The 15014-nt window shown below is 37.8% G+C and overlaps 1 pseudogene; it reads right to left on the bottom strand.

The window, feature by feature from the left end:
• Positions 1 to 1810: 1810 nt before the first annotated feature.
• On the bottom strand, positions 1811 to 2126 carry LOC111139975 (annotated as a pseudogene).
• Between the last annotated feature and the right edge of the window lie 12888 nt (positions 2127 to 15014).

Consider the following 15014-nt stretch of genomic DNA (forward strand, 5'->3'; position numbering starts at 1 on the left):
TTTTCTGTTCTGTTTCATTGATCTATGTGTCTGTATTTGGGTCATTACCATACTCTTTTGATTAATATATATTTGAAGTCTGGAATTGTGATACTTCAGTTTTGTTTTTCTTTTTCAAGATTGATTTGGCTATTCAGGGTCTTTTTGGTTCCATACAAATTTTGGGATTGTTCTAGTTCTGTGAAAAATGCTGTTGGTATTTTGATAGGGATTGCATTAAATGTGTAGATTGCTTTGGGTAATGTAGACACTTTCACAGTATTTGTTTTTCTAATCCGTGAGCATGGAATGTCTTTCCATTTCTTTGTGTCATCTTCAGTATCTTTCATCAGTGTTTTTTGGTTTTCAGAGTAGAGTTCTTTCACCCCTTTGATGAAGTTTATTCCTAGATACGTTGTTATGTGGTGCAAATGTAAATCGGATTGTTTTCTTAATTGCTCTTTCTGCTGCTTCATTATTAGTGTGTAGAAAATGCAGTGGATTTCTGTACATTGATTTTGTATCCTGCAAATTTACTGAGTTCATTTATCAGTTCTAGTAGTTTTCTGGTGGAGTCCTAGAGTTTTCTATATGTCATCGGCAAATAGAGAAAGTTTTATCAATTTGGGTGCCTTTTATTTCTTTTTATTGTCTCATTGCTGTGGCTAGGACTTCCTATGTTGAATAAAAGCGATGAGTAGAGGGCATCTGGATGGCTCAGTGGGTTAAGCCTCTGCCTTTGGCTCAGGTCATGGTCTCAGGGTCCTGGGATCGAGCCCTGCATCAGGCTCTCTGCTCAGTGGGGAGCCTGCTCTCCCCGCTCCCCGCTCTCTGCCTGCCTCTCTGCCTGCTTGTGATCTCTGTCTGTCAAATAAGTAAATAAATAAATAAAATCTTTTTTTTTTTTAAAGTGGTGAGTAGAAACCCTTGTCTTGTTCCTGATGTTAGGGGAAAAACTTTCTTTTTCTTCATTGAGTATGAAGATGGCTGGGGGCTGTTTATACATGGCCTTCATTATGTTGATATTGGTAGGTATTTATTTATTGCCATTTTGTGTTTGTTTTTGTAGTTCTTCTCTGTTCCTTTCTTCTCTTGCTCTCTTTCATGGTTTGCTGGCTTTCTTTAGTGATATACTTGGATTCCTTTCTCTTTATGTTTTGCATATCTATCACTTGTTTTTGATTTGATTTCAGTTTGTACATAATGTCTTTTTTATTGCTAATGAAAATAAGTTTTATTACATCGAGTAATAAATGCATACAAAGATGTGAATGGTCTTATGCATTTTCTTCCAGATGTTTGGATCAACTTACAGGAAAGGTGTAACTGAAATCCGTACACTGTCTTAATAGAAAAATTTTCAGGGGTTCTTATTAGGTTAGATTTGGTAGGTTGCTCTTTCTTCTGCATTTTATAACTTGTGCATTTTTAAAATTGACGTTAAAGCACTGATACTCATACAAGCAAATGCTTAAGCACAAAAGAAGTTTCATTAAATGGAATCCACAGCATGTGGCAAACATGCACTAAAAACAAAACCCTCAGAGTTGTTGTATCAGCTTATGAAAAAGAACAAAGAATAATCTGGGTAACATAACTGTATTCAAAGGAGAGGATAAAAGGGAGACACTGTTATTTTTGCTGTGAGATAAGTATCTTTTATGTGCATCTTTCAAATCAATACTTTTAAAAAAATCCTGGGTAGTTCCTAGCTATTTAAAATGTAAATCCTAGTCAGCTGCAAAATATTTCTCAATCTCAGAGCCTCTTGAACTATGGGAGTGATATGGGAAGGAGAAACCAAACTGTTACCATTTTGAAAACAAGAGTCTCATCTGAACACGGGAGATGAGCTGTAAGTTCTCACTTTGGAAGAAGATGGAAAATCTTTTCCATCAGTTTCAGCCAAGCACTCTCACACCAGCCCTCTGGTGTGAATAATGCCTCATAGTCTCTTCATGGCACCCTTCTTCCCCGCATATATGGGTCTAATTTCCTTCCCCCAACTCCTCATTGATGGCTAGGAACTCAACATACTCAGCATATTTGCTTTGGGGTACCTGGCTGTTCTCAGTTCCCTGGCTGTAGCCTGGAGATGGTAGCCCATAGTCACTTAGCAGTTGATGGTACTGAGAGGATGTTGCCATCCTAGGGGATGGCAGGTGGACACTCCCAGTGGTGTTGATGGAAGCCACGGGCATGTCTGTAGAACATCTTATACATGCAGCAGTCTATATTAAGTTGATGGTCGCTTCAGCTTCAATCCATTTTTACTCCTCTCCCCCAGCGTTTTAGGTATATGGTGTTATATTTAACACCCATTTATGAATCCCTCGACTGATTTTTACAGAAATACTACTTTTTACTGATTTTGTGCTTCCTACTTTTCTTACTCTTACTTAGTCTTTCTTTTCCAACTCATGAAATTTGGCCCCTCTCACTTTCAAAGCCGAATGTTGTGGGGATTTATCTTTCCTGTGTGGGCTTCCTGGTGTGATAGTCTGTTTCTTTCCCCTCTCCATGCCAGGTCCTCTGCAGAAAGTCCCAGGGCTCCCTTTAAGCTCCTCACTGCATCTCTACCTTTTTAACCTTCACTGATGTGGCATCTTTTCTACTTTTAGTTGTGGAGTTTTCTCTGCCAGTCTGGGTTTTTTTCTGGGTTATTTCCACTGATATGAGTGTTATCTAGTTGGATCCATAGGACTAGGTGAGCTTAGGGTTCCCCTAGTCTGTGATCTTTTTTGTAATTCTCCTCTTCTAATTGACATTTGTAAGAATTTTTCTTCTAGATACAAGTCCTTTATCAGATAAATGGTTTGCAAAATTTTCTCCCAGTCAGCAGCTTGTCTTTTAATTCTATCAATAATGTCTTTGGAAGAACAAAGTTATTAATTTTGAGGAAGTCTAGTTTTTCAATTTATTTATTGTCTCGATTTTGCTTTTGGTGTCACATATAGGAAATCTTCAACTAACTTAGGGTCAGAAGGATTTTCTACTGCGTTTTCTTCTAGAAGTTTTATATTTTAGCTTTTTCATTAAGTCTCTTGTTCATTTTGAGTTGACTTTTGCATATGGTGTGCTATATCTATTGCAGATGATGTTTGTGCATATGGAGACTCACTTGTCCCAGTACCATATGTTGAAAAGTCTATACTTTCTGCACTGATTTGCCTTTGTAGCTTTGTCAAAAGTCAGTTATTCATTTATGAGTGGTTCTATTTGTGGACTCTTCATGTTCCTTTGATACACAATTCTATCTTTATCCCAATACCACTCTGTCTTAATTATTGTGGAATTTTAATGAGTCTTGAAATAAGACAGTGCCTATCCTCCCGATTTATTCCTTTTTTCAAAGTTATCTTCATAGTCTTATCTCTTTTTATGTCCACATGACTTTAGTATAAGAACGTCAACTTATGTTTCAAAATGTATGCTAGAATTTTTATTGGGTTGATGGATTCTATCAGTCAGTTTGGGGAGGATAGATAATAATACTAAGTCTCCTCACTCAGGAAGGTGACATATCCTTCAATTTATTTAGGCTTTGTTTAATTTCTCTCAGCTGATGTTTTGCAGGGGTCACAATACAGGCCTTGTACATGTGGACATGCACAGTTTTCTCTATGTAGTTCATACTTTTCTCTATGTAGTTCATACTTTTGATGCTATTATTAATGGCAGTCTTTTGCATTACACTTTTTAGTTATTATATTTTCATGGAACTTGCATTAGGGAAATGTTGCTGGGTAATGGTTTTGGTTGAAGGCACAAGTTACTTAAAGATGGAAAAGATACTTGATGTTTAACACCTATATTAGGCTCTTCAGAGGAATAGAACATAGAGTGTTTATAGATAGATAGAGATATATTTTCAGGAATTGACTCATGAGATTTTGGAGACTTGGCAGAATCTAATGGGGCAATCTGACAGGCTGAAGACTTGGGAAAGAGTTACAATTGGAGTCTGAAGGCAGTCTGTTAGAGAGCCACAAGGTACTGATGTAGATGATGCCAAAGGCAGTCTACTGGCAAAATTCTCTCTAGATCAGGGGTGATCAGCACTCTGTTCTGTTCATGCCCTTCACCTGATTAGATGAAGCTGACCCACATTATGGAGAGCTAATTGCTTTACTTAAAGACTACCCATTTCAGTGTAAGTCACATTCAGAAACACTCTCACAGAAATATCCAGTGTAATGTTTGAAGAAATAGCTGGGCCCTGTGGCCCCACCAAGTGGACACACAAACTTCATCATCACAATATTCATTTGCCTAGATTGCCTTATTGACCTTCGATGTGATTGACAGTATACTGATCCTAGGGAATCAAATTTCCCATGGGAAATTCTACAGGTCATCTTAAGAAAATTACTTACTAATATGAAATAGTTGAGTGGCTTTTAACTTTAGTTTAAATTGAGTTGTGGAGTTTTCCTTCTTTATCCCCAAACAAATCCACCTCAATGAATTCCTTGGATCTTGGGGGGTAAGAAAAAGAGGGAGTGAGCACATGTGAATGTGTGTGTGTGTGTGTGTGTGTGTGTGTGTGTGTGTGTGTGTGTGACGCTGTGAGGAATATTTCTTGTGAGGAATATGTGAAGTGAATTACCATAAGTTATGTCAGTCCTCCTTAGTTCCTAGCACATGTTAGGAGACAAGTCAGGATAGTTCCTGTTTGTTTTTTTCCCAGCTTTTCTTGGACAATGTGGTTACTATGGTGACTCCGTAATTACTGGGGGATTTCATATAGAGTGAAACTGCATTTGTGATTCTTGCCTGAATCACTCATTACCATGATAGCTTTTACATGTTGATCTTATAATTGTCATTCCTTCTAGATTTATAAATTGTCATTAAAATGTTGGCAAGAGCTTTTCCATCTTATTTATTTATTTATTTATTTATTTATGTGCTTATTTTATTAGTATGACTCATGGATTTTTATTTTGCTCAAAGACTTACCATTTGAGAGTATAATTATATAGTTTGATGCAAACATTGTTACTGAATTGACCAGTGTTTACCCCTTCAAATTAGGTTCTGTGCCTATTTGTCACCTCCCAAAATACTTCCAGTATGTACTTTGTTCTGCAAAGTGGATTATTTCCCCAAATACAGAAAGAATGTAATGTTGCCTCTGTCATTAATTTGATAGCATGAGTACCAGAGAGAATACTTGGACATGGAACAGGAAGCAGGGATGAGCCCCCATCTCCATGAGGTGAGAGCTTCAGTGTCACTGCTGTGTGTGAGAGGGGGTTGTGGGATGGAGATGAGGAAGAGGCACAGCATCACTGCACAGCTTCCAGTGACCTGAGTAGACACAGACAAGCACATCCTCTCACCCCTTTCCCCTGCCCTTCATGAGGTCTACCTTCCTCTTTCCTCTCTATTCCATGTGCTCTCTGATCCCCTGCCTCTTCCTTCTAGTGGAACAGCAGAGAAGTGTGTGGACTCCGAGGCCCAAAAACAGGAAGCAATAGAGAAGAACCAGGTGTGATGTCCAGGGTTCTAGACAAGTTGCTGGAGCAAGAGTGGCCAGATCAGAGTCCCATCATTGGAATACTTAAGATAAGTCACTACCCTTCCTCCAGGGTCTTTTATATAACAGAATAACAATACCTAATTCTCCCAATCACCCAGGAGTATTGTGGACTTAAGTGAGATCCCACATGAGAAAGGAATCTGTGATTTTGGGAGGGAAAGGAGGACCAGTGCCTTTTTGAGTAATTTATTAACAGAGACATCCCACATATCACAGAACTCTGCATGGTAGGCATTAAATTAATGGTACAGAAATGTTTAGATCAGGAATTTTCCAAGTATGGTCTATATAACCACCCCATCAAGTTGGCATGGAGTGCTTGTTAAAATAGCAGGTACAGGGGCCCACCCTAGGTCTGGTATATCTAAAACAAGGAGGTGGAGTGAGAATGATTTCTCCTGTGTTTTATGGTATTTACCCAAGATTGAATAGCACTTCTGTGAATTTGCAACAAGTGCGTCTTAAATTTTTGAATCATTTAATGTCTTATTTTGATGTCAGTTTCTCTTGAAGCTCAGCTTTAGATATTTGTGCATGCTCCCAGCAGATCAGAAAGGGAACAGTTTTTCTTTTCAGTCATGCTATTCAGTGTTTATTTGGGAGGGACTGCCGTGGTTTCTTAAGGCTCATGTAACTAGTATCACAAACTGGGTAGCTTAAACCATAGAAATTAACTGTTTCACAGTTCTGGAAGTTAACCATGATCAAAGTATTTTTAGGGCCATACTTCCTTTTGGGGACCATCCATGCTCCTTCCTAGGTTCTGGTGGTTTGCTGGCAATCGCTACATTTATTGGCTTGCAGATGTTTGGCTCCAATCACTGTCTTCATCATCACAGACTGCTGTCCCTGTTTTGTCTTCACATGGCTGTCTTCTTACAAGGACACCAGTCACATTTGTTTGAGGACAGACACTACTCCAGTATGACACCATCTTAACCAATTACATCTGTAGCAACCCTAATTTCAAATGCGGCTATTTTCTGAGGTACTGGTGGTTCAGAGTTAGCATATCTTTTTGGGGGTGATGCAGTTCAATCTATAACAGCCATTTAAGTAGCCACTTGCCACAGATGCATCACACTGAACAAAACATGGCAGCATCCCTGGCGCTTTGTTTCTAACTTGAGAAAACTGGCAATAAGCAGGTAAGCAAATTAATAGGCAGGAGAATTTCATAGGGGAATGAGTTCTTTAAAGAAAATAAATGTATCCATTGAGTAGGAAATGATGGGGACAGGGAGTATTATTAGATGGTGTTGTCATTGAAGCTTTTTCTCAGGCACTGACATTCGAACTGAGTCCTGAGCAAGAGGAAACCAGGCCTGGTCTGGTATTTTGGTTTGTGAGTGTGTGACACTAGTTCCAGGAGCAGATGATGAACTCAAGTGGTTGGAGTCTGGCCAGATAAAGTGCCAATCGTAAGAGATGAGATTGAAGGACAGACAGAAGCCACATATTTGGGGCTGGAAATAGAGAATGGAGTCATTCTGAGTTTGGAGAGTTGCAGTATTGGAGCAACAAGATCTGATTCATGTGCTCCCAAGGTGACTGGCTGCTGTTAAGTGTATTGTCTAATAGAGTTCACAATTCAGATATCTAAATTTTTTTTAAATATCAGGGAAAAATGGTTTGTTTACTATGATACCGATCCTACTAGGAAAATTCATAGCTGTATTAAAGCACATTCATTTTCCACTAACCCCAGACTACATGGTGCTCACTGATTTATCTCTTCCCTCATTACTGCCAACTGATGGACTGTACAGAGTCCCTACTAGAAAACAGGGTGTTCACTTTCCATTACCCCATCTTTGTAGGCTTCCCAGACCAACTCACACTTCCTGTTTGTCATTTCCTGTCCATCACACAGACCACAGATGCCCAGACTCCACTCCAAGCCCCCATCCTCTCTTAGTTATGTATCTCCTTTTCTGCCCTGCACTGCCCTTTACACACCTGCTACAGACTGCCAAACATGTCACTGCCACCAGGTGTTTTTTTTTTTAAGCTTATTTTTTCTTTTAGTAATTTCTATACCCAACATGGGGCTCAAACTCATAACTCTGAGATCCAAGTGTCACATAATCTTCTGACTGAGCCAGCCAGGTACCTTTGCCCCCAACTGTTTCCAGACCCCATAGTATAACCCAGTTTCCACACCTCATAGTATATCCCAGCCTTCTTTTACACCTGTCATTTTTTTAGGCATAGTTAGTCATTCTGTATTTTTTTTTAGGTGTTTAGGTTTTTAGGGTGGTTATTGTTATTTTTTTCTAACTTGTTTACTGTTAAGGCCAGGACATTAAAGCATATTTTGAAATCCTTAATCTTTTTAAAATTTTTTAAATTTATTTTCAGTGTAACAGTATTCATTGTTTTTGCACCACACCCAGTGCTCCATGCAATCCGTGCCCTCTCCAATACCCACCACCTGGTTCCCCCAACCTCCCACACCGCGCCCCTTCAAAACCCTCAGATTGTTTTTCAGAGTCCATAGAAATCCTTAATATTAAGAGATCTAAGCATGTTGAAATCTTAATGGGAAGGCACCATCTCATACTCGATTTAACTTCGAATTAACAACCCAACCTTTTCACACTTTATTTCTTTGTTTTCATTCTGGGGGAGACTGAAACTTAATTAAAGTGATGGTGTAGAGTTTTTCTTAGCTCCTGTTAACTGGGGGCATGGATGGATAGATGTATGCATCCATGCATGCAAGAGGTGTCACACATGTGTGGGGAATTCATGGATATTTACATTCCAGGCAGTTTTTTGTGCATCTGAGTAAAGCTGTGGTGTTGGTCACTGAGAGAATGTACCTTTTCAGAACTGTGCAACTGATAGTTTTGGTAGCTTATATATATTTCTAAGAATTCAATTATCTGTTTCTCCCAGATTGCCTAATTTGTTGGCATATAATTGCTTATAATATTCTCTTATAATTGTTTACATTTCTTTGGTGTTGATTGTGATCTCTCTTCTTTCATTCATGATTTTATTATTTGGGTCCTTTCTCTTTTTGATACATATAGCTATGAGTTTATCAATCTTGTTAATTCTTTCAAAGAAACAGCTCCTAGAACAGTTGATCTGTTCTACTGGTTTTTTTTTATTTCTATGTCTTTGATTTCTGCTCTATTCTTTTTTTATTTCCCTTCTCCTGCTGGATTTAGGCTTTATTTGTTCTTCTTTTTCCAGCTCCCCTAGGTGTAAGGTTAATTTGTGTATTTGAGACTTTTCTTGCTTCTTGCTTCTTGAGGAAGTTCTATATTTCTATATACTTCCCTCTTAGGACCACCTTTACTACATCCCAGAAGTTTTGGATTGTCGTATTTTCATTTTCATTTGCTTTCATGTATTTTTTTAATTTCTTCTTTAATTTCCTGGTTAATCAATTCATTCTTCATTGGATGTTCTTTAACTTCCATGTACTTGTGATTCTTCCCAATTTTTTCTTGTGGTTGACTTCAAGTTTCATAACAGTGTGGCTGAAAATATGCATGCTATGATCTCAAATCTTTTTGTAGGTTGAGGCCTTATTTGTGATCCAGAATGTGATCTATTCTAGAGAATGTTGCATGTGCATTTGAAAAGAATGTGTATTCTGCTGATTTAGGATGAAATGCTCTGAATATATCTGTGAAATCCATCTGGTCAGTGTATCATTCAAAACCCTTGTTTCCTTGTTGATCTGCTTAGATGATGGGTCCATTGCTGGGAGTGGGATGTTAAAGTCCCCTACTATTATTGTATTGTTGTCAACGTGCTTTTTAAATTGGTTTATATAATTGGATGCTCCCAGTTAAGGGGTATAAATATTTACAATTGTTAGATCTTCTTGTTGGATAGACCTTTTTATTATGATACTGTGTCCCTCTTCATCTCTTATCACAGTTTTTGGTTTAAAATCTAATTTGTCTGATATAAGGATGGCTGCCTCAGCTTTCTTTTGATGTCCATTAGCATGATAAATGGTTCTCTACCCCCTCACTTTCAATCTGGAGGTGTCTTTGGATCTAAAATGAGTCTCTTATAAGTAGCATATCAATGGGTCTTTTTTAAATCCATTCTGATACCATATATATTTTGGTTGGAACATTTAGTCCATTTACATTCAGAGTAATTATTGAAATGTATGAATTTAGTGCCATTGTATCACCTGTAAAATCATTGTTCCTGTAAATTGTCTCTGTTCCTTTCTGTTCTTTGTTGCTTTTGGTCTCCCTTTCCCTTTAATATATCTTCAGAGCCGGTTTAGTGGTCATGAACTCCTTTAGTTTTTGTTTGTCTTGGAAACTATGTATCTCCTTCTATTCTGAATGACAGCCTTGCTGGATAAAGTATTCTTGGCTTCCTATTTTTCCCATTTAGTACGTTGAATATATCATGCCAGTTCTTTCTGGCTTTCAAGGTCTCTGTAGACATGTCTGCTGTCAGCTTTATGTGTCTATCCTTGTATGTTATGGACCTTTTCTCCTGAGCTGCTTTCAAAATTCTTTGTCTTTGCATTTTGCAAGTTTCACTATGATATGTCATTGTGTTGACCTGTTTTTGTTGATTTTGAGGGTAGTTCTCTGTGCCTCTTAGGTTTGAATGCCTGTTTCCCTCCCTGGGTATGGCAGTTCTCAGCTATAATTTGTTCAAATAAACCTTCTGTCCCTTTTTCCCACTCTTCTTCTATGATACAGATATTATTTTGTTTTATAAAATCACTGGATTCTTTAAGTCTACCTTCATGATCTACTAATGTCCCTTCTCTCTGCTTCTCAGCTTCATATTTTCCATAATTTTATCTTCTATATCTGATTAGCTCCTCTGCTTTGTCCATCCTCATGTTTATGGCTCCACTTGGGACTGCATCTGAGTTAAGGTATTTTTAATTTTGGCCTGACTAGATTTTGGTATTTTTATCTCTATAGTAAGAGATTCTTTAGTGTCTTCTATGCCTTTTCCAAGTCCAGCCAGTATTCTTCTAATCATTGTTTTAAATTGTAGTTTAGATATCTTGCTTATAACCATATCAAATAAATCCCTGGCTGTGAGTATTACCTCCTATTCTTTCTCTTGGGGTGAATTTCTCCATCTTGTCATCTTGTCCAGAAAAGAAGAAAGAAAAAGAAAAAGAAAATAAAAAAGAACAACAACAACAAGATACAAAAAATCGAGATCCTGGATGTATTTTGGTCTGCTTGTTAAATCCTAAAGTAAGAAAGAAAGAAAAAAATATGTCCAAAGATAATATAAAATACAATGAAAGCAAACAAAAATAAAAAACATATAAATATATAAAAATATAAAAATAAAAATAATTGGAAAAAGTAAGAAGATAAATGAAAAAAAATTAATAAAGAATAAAAGTACACAGGAGGGTAGATCCCATTTTCCTCTAGAGCTGAAGCTTTGCAGCCCTCTATGATCAGTAAACTTGGTGCAAGCCAGTTGTTTGTGCTGGTCTTCCGGGGGAGGGGCCTGTTGCGCTGATTCTCAGGTGGATTTTCTCTATTCCATATGCCCCTCCAGGATGCAGGGAGGCAAGGCTTTGTGTAAGTGGCTTGGGAATCCACTAGGTGGCACTGTTTGGTCCCTGAAGCCTTTCTGCACTGATGAGCAGGGTGAATCTGGCAACACTCCACACTCTAGCCCAGAGGGCGGAAATTCGCGCCCCCACCCATACTTTTCAGTGAGCCCTCACAGAAGAGAAATCAGTCACTCTTGTCTCCCTGGTTTCCGTCAGGACCCTGTGTTCATCCTGCCTGTGTGGAGTTTTTGTTTTTGTTCTTGTTTTTTGTTTGTTTGTTTGTTTTTAATCTCAGGTGCATGTCAGCATTTCAAAACTCCAAATTTTAGGCACTACCATGGCACAAATCCATGCTGTTTCTCCTGGGGAAGGTTTCACCCCACTTCCGCCATTTACCAGACCTGAACCAGAAAGCAGTCACACCACCACTCAGCGGTTCACAGTTTACTACAATACAAAGCAGAAAGCTGGCATCTAGTGTCATTGTTCTCAGGCGGCTTCCACATATTGTGTGGAACAATGCCTGGGAACAATGCCAGCACTTAGGCGCCACCCGTTAATTCTTGCAACCCTGGGGATCCTCAGACCATGGTGTCACACCTGAGATTCTGCCCTACTTTGCCACCTGAGCAAAGGATGAGATAAACTTGGGGTCCCCCTACTTCTCCATCATCTTAATTCCTCCTCCCTGCAGAACTGATTTATCTTGTAACTGGAAGTTTGTACATTTTGACCACATCTACCCATTTTTTCTTCTTTATTTATATATAATTGACATATACTATATTGGTTTCAAGTGTACACCATAATGATTCTATATTTTGTGAAATGACTACCACAGTATGTCTAGTTAACATCTGTCAACATATATAGGTACAAAATTTGTTTTGTGGCGATAATTTTAAGATCTACTCTGGTAGTACCTTTCAATATGAAATACAGGATTATTAAAAATAGTCACCATTTTCAACATTACATCCTCATTTTTGAATGGAAATCTGTACTTTTTGACCTCTTTAGTCATTTTGCCCACTGCCAACCCCTTATATAGATACTTAATGCTTCAAAATATTCTCTGTTGTTTTCCTTTTTATTTTTATTTTTTATTTATTAACATATAATGTATTATTTGTTTCAGGGGTATAGGTCTGTTAATTGTCAGTCTTACACAATTCACAGCACTCATCAGAGCACATACCCTCCCCAATGTGCATCACCCAGCCTATCCCTCTCTCTCCGCCCCAGCAACCCTCAGTTTGTTTCCTGAGATTAAGAGGCTGGTGCAGCCACTCTGGCAAACAGAATGGAGGTTCTTCAAAAAATTGAAAGTAGAGCTACCCTACAACCCAGCAGTCATACTTTTTATTTTTTTTAAGACTCAATTTACCTTTTATCAGAAAGAGGGAGCACAAGCAGTGGGAAGAGTAGGCAGAGAGAGAAGCAGGCACCCCGAAGAGCAAGGAGCCCATTGCAGGGCTCTATCCCAACATTCTGAGATCATAACCCAAGCTAAAGGCAGATGCTCTGACTGTTGTTTTAACCAGATTCTGATACATTGTGTTTTCATTATCATCTTCATCAAATTTGGCAATTTAATCTGTATTTCCCTGTGGGCTCAAGATTTCTTTAACAGCCTCAGAATCAGTTGTTGTGAACATTCCATGTTCTTCTGAAAAATAAGTATCTTGTCTATTAACAATCACAATTCAGAATGTCTTTTTATAGCATCACTTTTGAGATTATGTTGTTTACATCTTTTCTGCAATGACTTCATATTGCACTACTTGACCATTTTTGGATTAATGGAAATATGTTAGAATAATCTATTATTAGTGAGTTTCTTATTTTTTCCCCTTGAATTTACTTTAGTTTTTGTTCTATGAAAACTTTAATTGTGTAATTGTGTATATAAGTATTACTATCACACATCTTCCCTGTGAATTTTAGCCTTTTGCATTACACACTGTGCTTTTTTTGTCTTTGTAAATCAATTTTGATCTCAATTCTATTCTCTCTAATGGTAAGATTATAACCCCTTATTTCTTGTTGTTGGCTATTACATGGTATATTTTTCTTTACCATATAATTTTAACCTATCTGAATACCTTATGTTAGGCATATTTCTGGAAAAAGTATAGTTTTGGATTTTCCTATGATAGGAATTTGGAAACACCATTACTAGGGGAGTTAAGCACATTCACACTTACTGATATGATCAATATCTTTTATCATTTGTGTTCAGTTCTCCACATTGTTTACAAACTCATGAAATAATACTCTTACAATAGACAATGTATTTCATTTCCTGTCTTCTTTTAACTTAATATGTAGAATTGTAATGGTTATTTTCTAGTAGTACTTTTATACTAAATCCTTAAATACCCTACTTAATATCCATGGTATGGAATGAAGCCTTACTGATGAATACAGAGACTGTCAATGATATGAACAGATAATTCACATAACGAGCAGTATATGTATTAAATAAACTTTAAAAAATATGCCATATAAAAATGGATGAAGGACCTCAATGTGAGAAAGGAACCCATCAAAATCCTTGAGGAGAACACAGGCAGCAACCTCTTCGACCTCAGCCGCAGCAACTTTTCCTAGGAACATCACCAAAGCAAGGGAAGAAAGGGTAAAAATGAACTATTGGGACTTCATCAAGATCAAAGTTTTTGCACAGCAAGGGAAACAGTTAACAAAACCAAAAGACAACTGACAGAATGGGAGAAGATAGTTGCAAATGACATATCAGATGAAGGACTAGTATCAAAATCTATAAAGAGCTTAGCAAACTCAACACCCTAAGAACAAATAATCCAATGAAGAAATGGGCTGAGGACATGTACAGACATTTCTGAAAACAAAACATCCAGATGGCCAACAGACACATGAAAAGTGCTCCACATCACTCGGCATCAGGGAAATACAAATCAAAACTACAATGAGATACCACCTCACACCAGTCAGAATGGCTAAAATTAACAAGTCAGGAAATTGCAGATGCTGGCAAGGATGCAGAGAAAGGGGAACTCTCCTTCACTGTTGGTGGGAATGCAAGCTGGATCAACCACTCTGGAAAACAGCATGGAAGTTCCTCCAAAAGTTGAAAGTAGAACTACCCTATGACCCAGCAATTGCACTACTGGGTATTTACCCTAAAGATACAAATGTAGTGATCCAAAGGGGCATGTGCACCCAAGTGTTTATAGCAGCAATGTCCACAATAGCCAAACCATGGAAAGAACCTAGATGTCCATCAACAGATGAATGGATAGAGAAGATGTGGTATGTGTATATACAATGGAATACTATGCAGCCATCAAAAAATGAAATCTTTCCATTTGCGATGATGTGGATGGAACTAGAGGGTATTATGCTTAGTGAAATAAGTCAGTTAGAGAAAGACAATTATCATAGGATCTCCCTGATATGAAGAAGTTGAGAGGCAATGTGGGGGGTTTGCGGGATAGGAAAAGAATAAATGAAACAAGATGGGATTGGGAGGGAGATAAACCATAAGAGACTCTTAATCTCACAAAACAAACTGAGGGTTGCTGGGAGGAAGCGGGTAGGGAGAGGGTGGTTGGGTTATGGACATTGGGGAAGGTATGTGCTGTGGTGAGTGCTGTGAAGTGTGTAAACCTGGCAATTCACAGACCTGTAACCCTGGGGCTAATAATACATCATATGTTAATAAAAAATAAAAAATTTAAAAATAAATAAATAAAAATATGCCATATGCAGAACATAAAGGAATGCCAATTAATATCCTGGGCTATTATGAGTGGAAAAAATATAAGTTTCTTTTTGAAATTTCTTTAAATTTTTAAATATTTTGTATTATTTTCTTTATTTTTTTGCCCATCATGATAAGTGTACTCTTTAATTCCCAGCACCTATTTCATCCATACCCCCACCTACCTCCCCTCTGGTAACTATCAGTTTGTTTTCTATAGT

The sequence above is a fragment of the Enhydra lutris genome, unplaced genomic scaffold (assembly GCF_002288905.1).
Source record: "Enhydra lutris kenyoni isolate GAN:26980312 unplaced genomic scaffold, ASM228890v2 scaffoldscaffold131, whole genome shotgun sequence".
In the NCBI taxonomy this organism is placed as follows: Eukaryota; Metazoa; Chordata; class Mammalia; order Carnivora; family Mustelidae; genus Enhydra; species Enhydra lutris.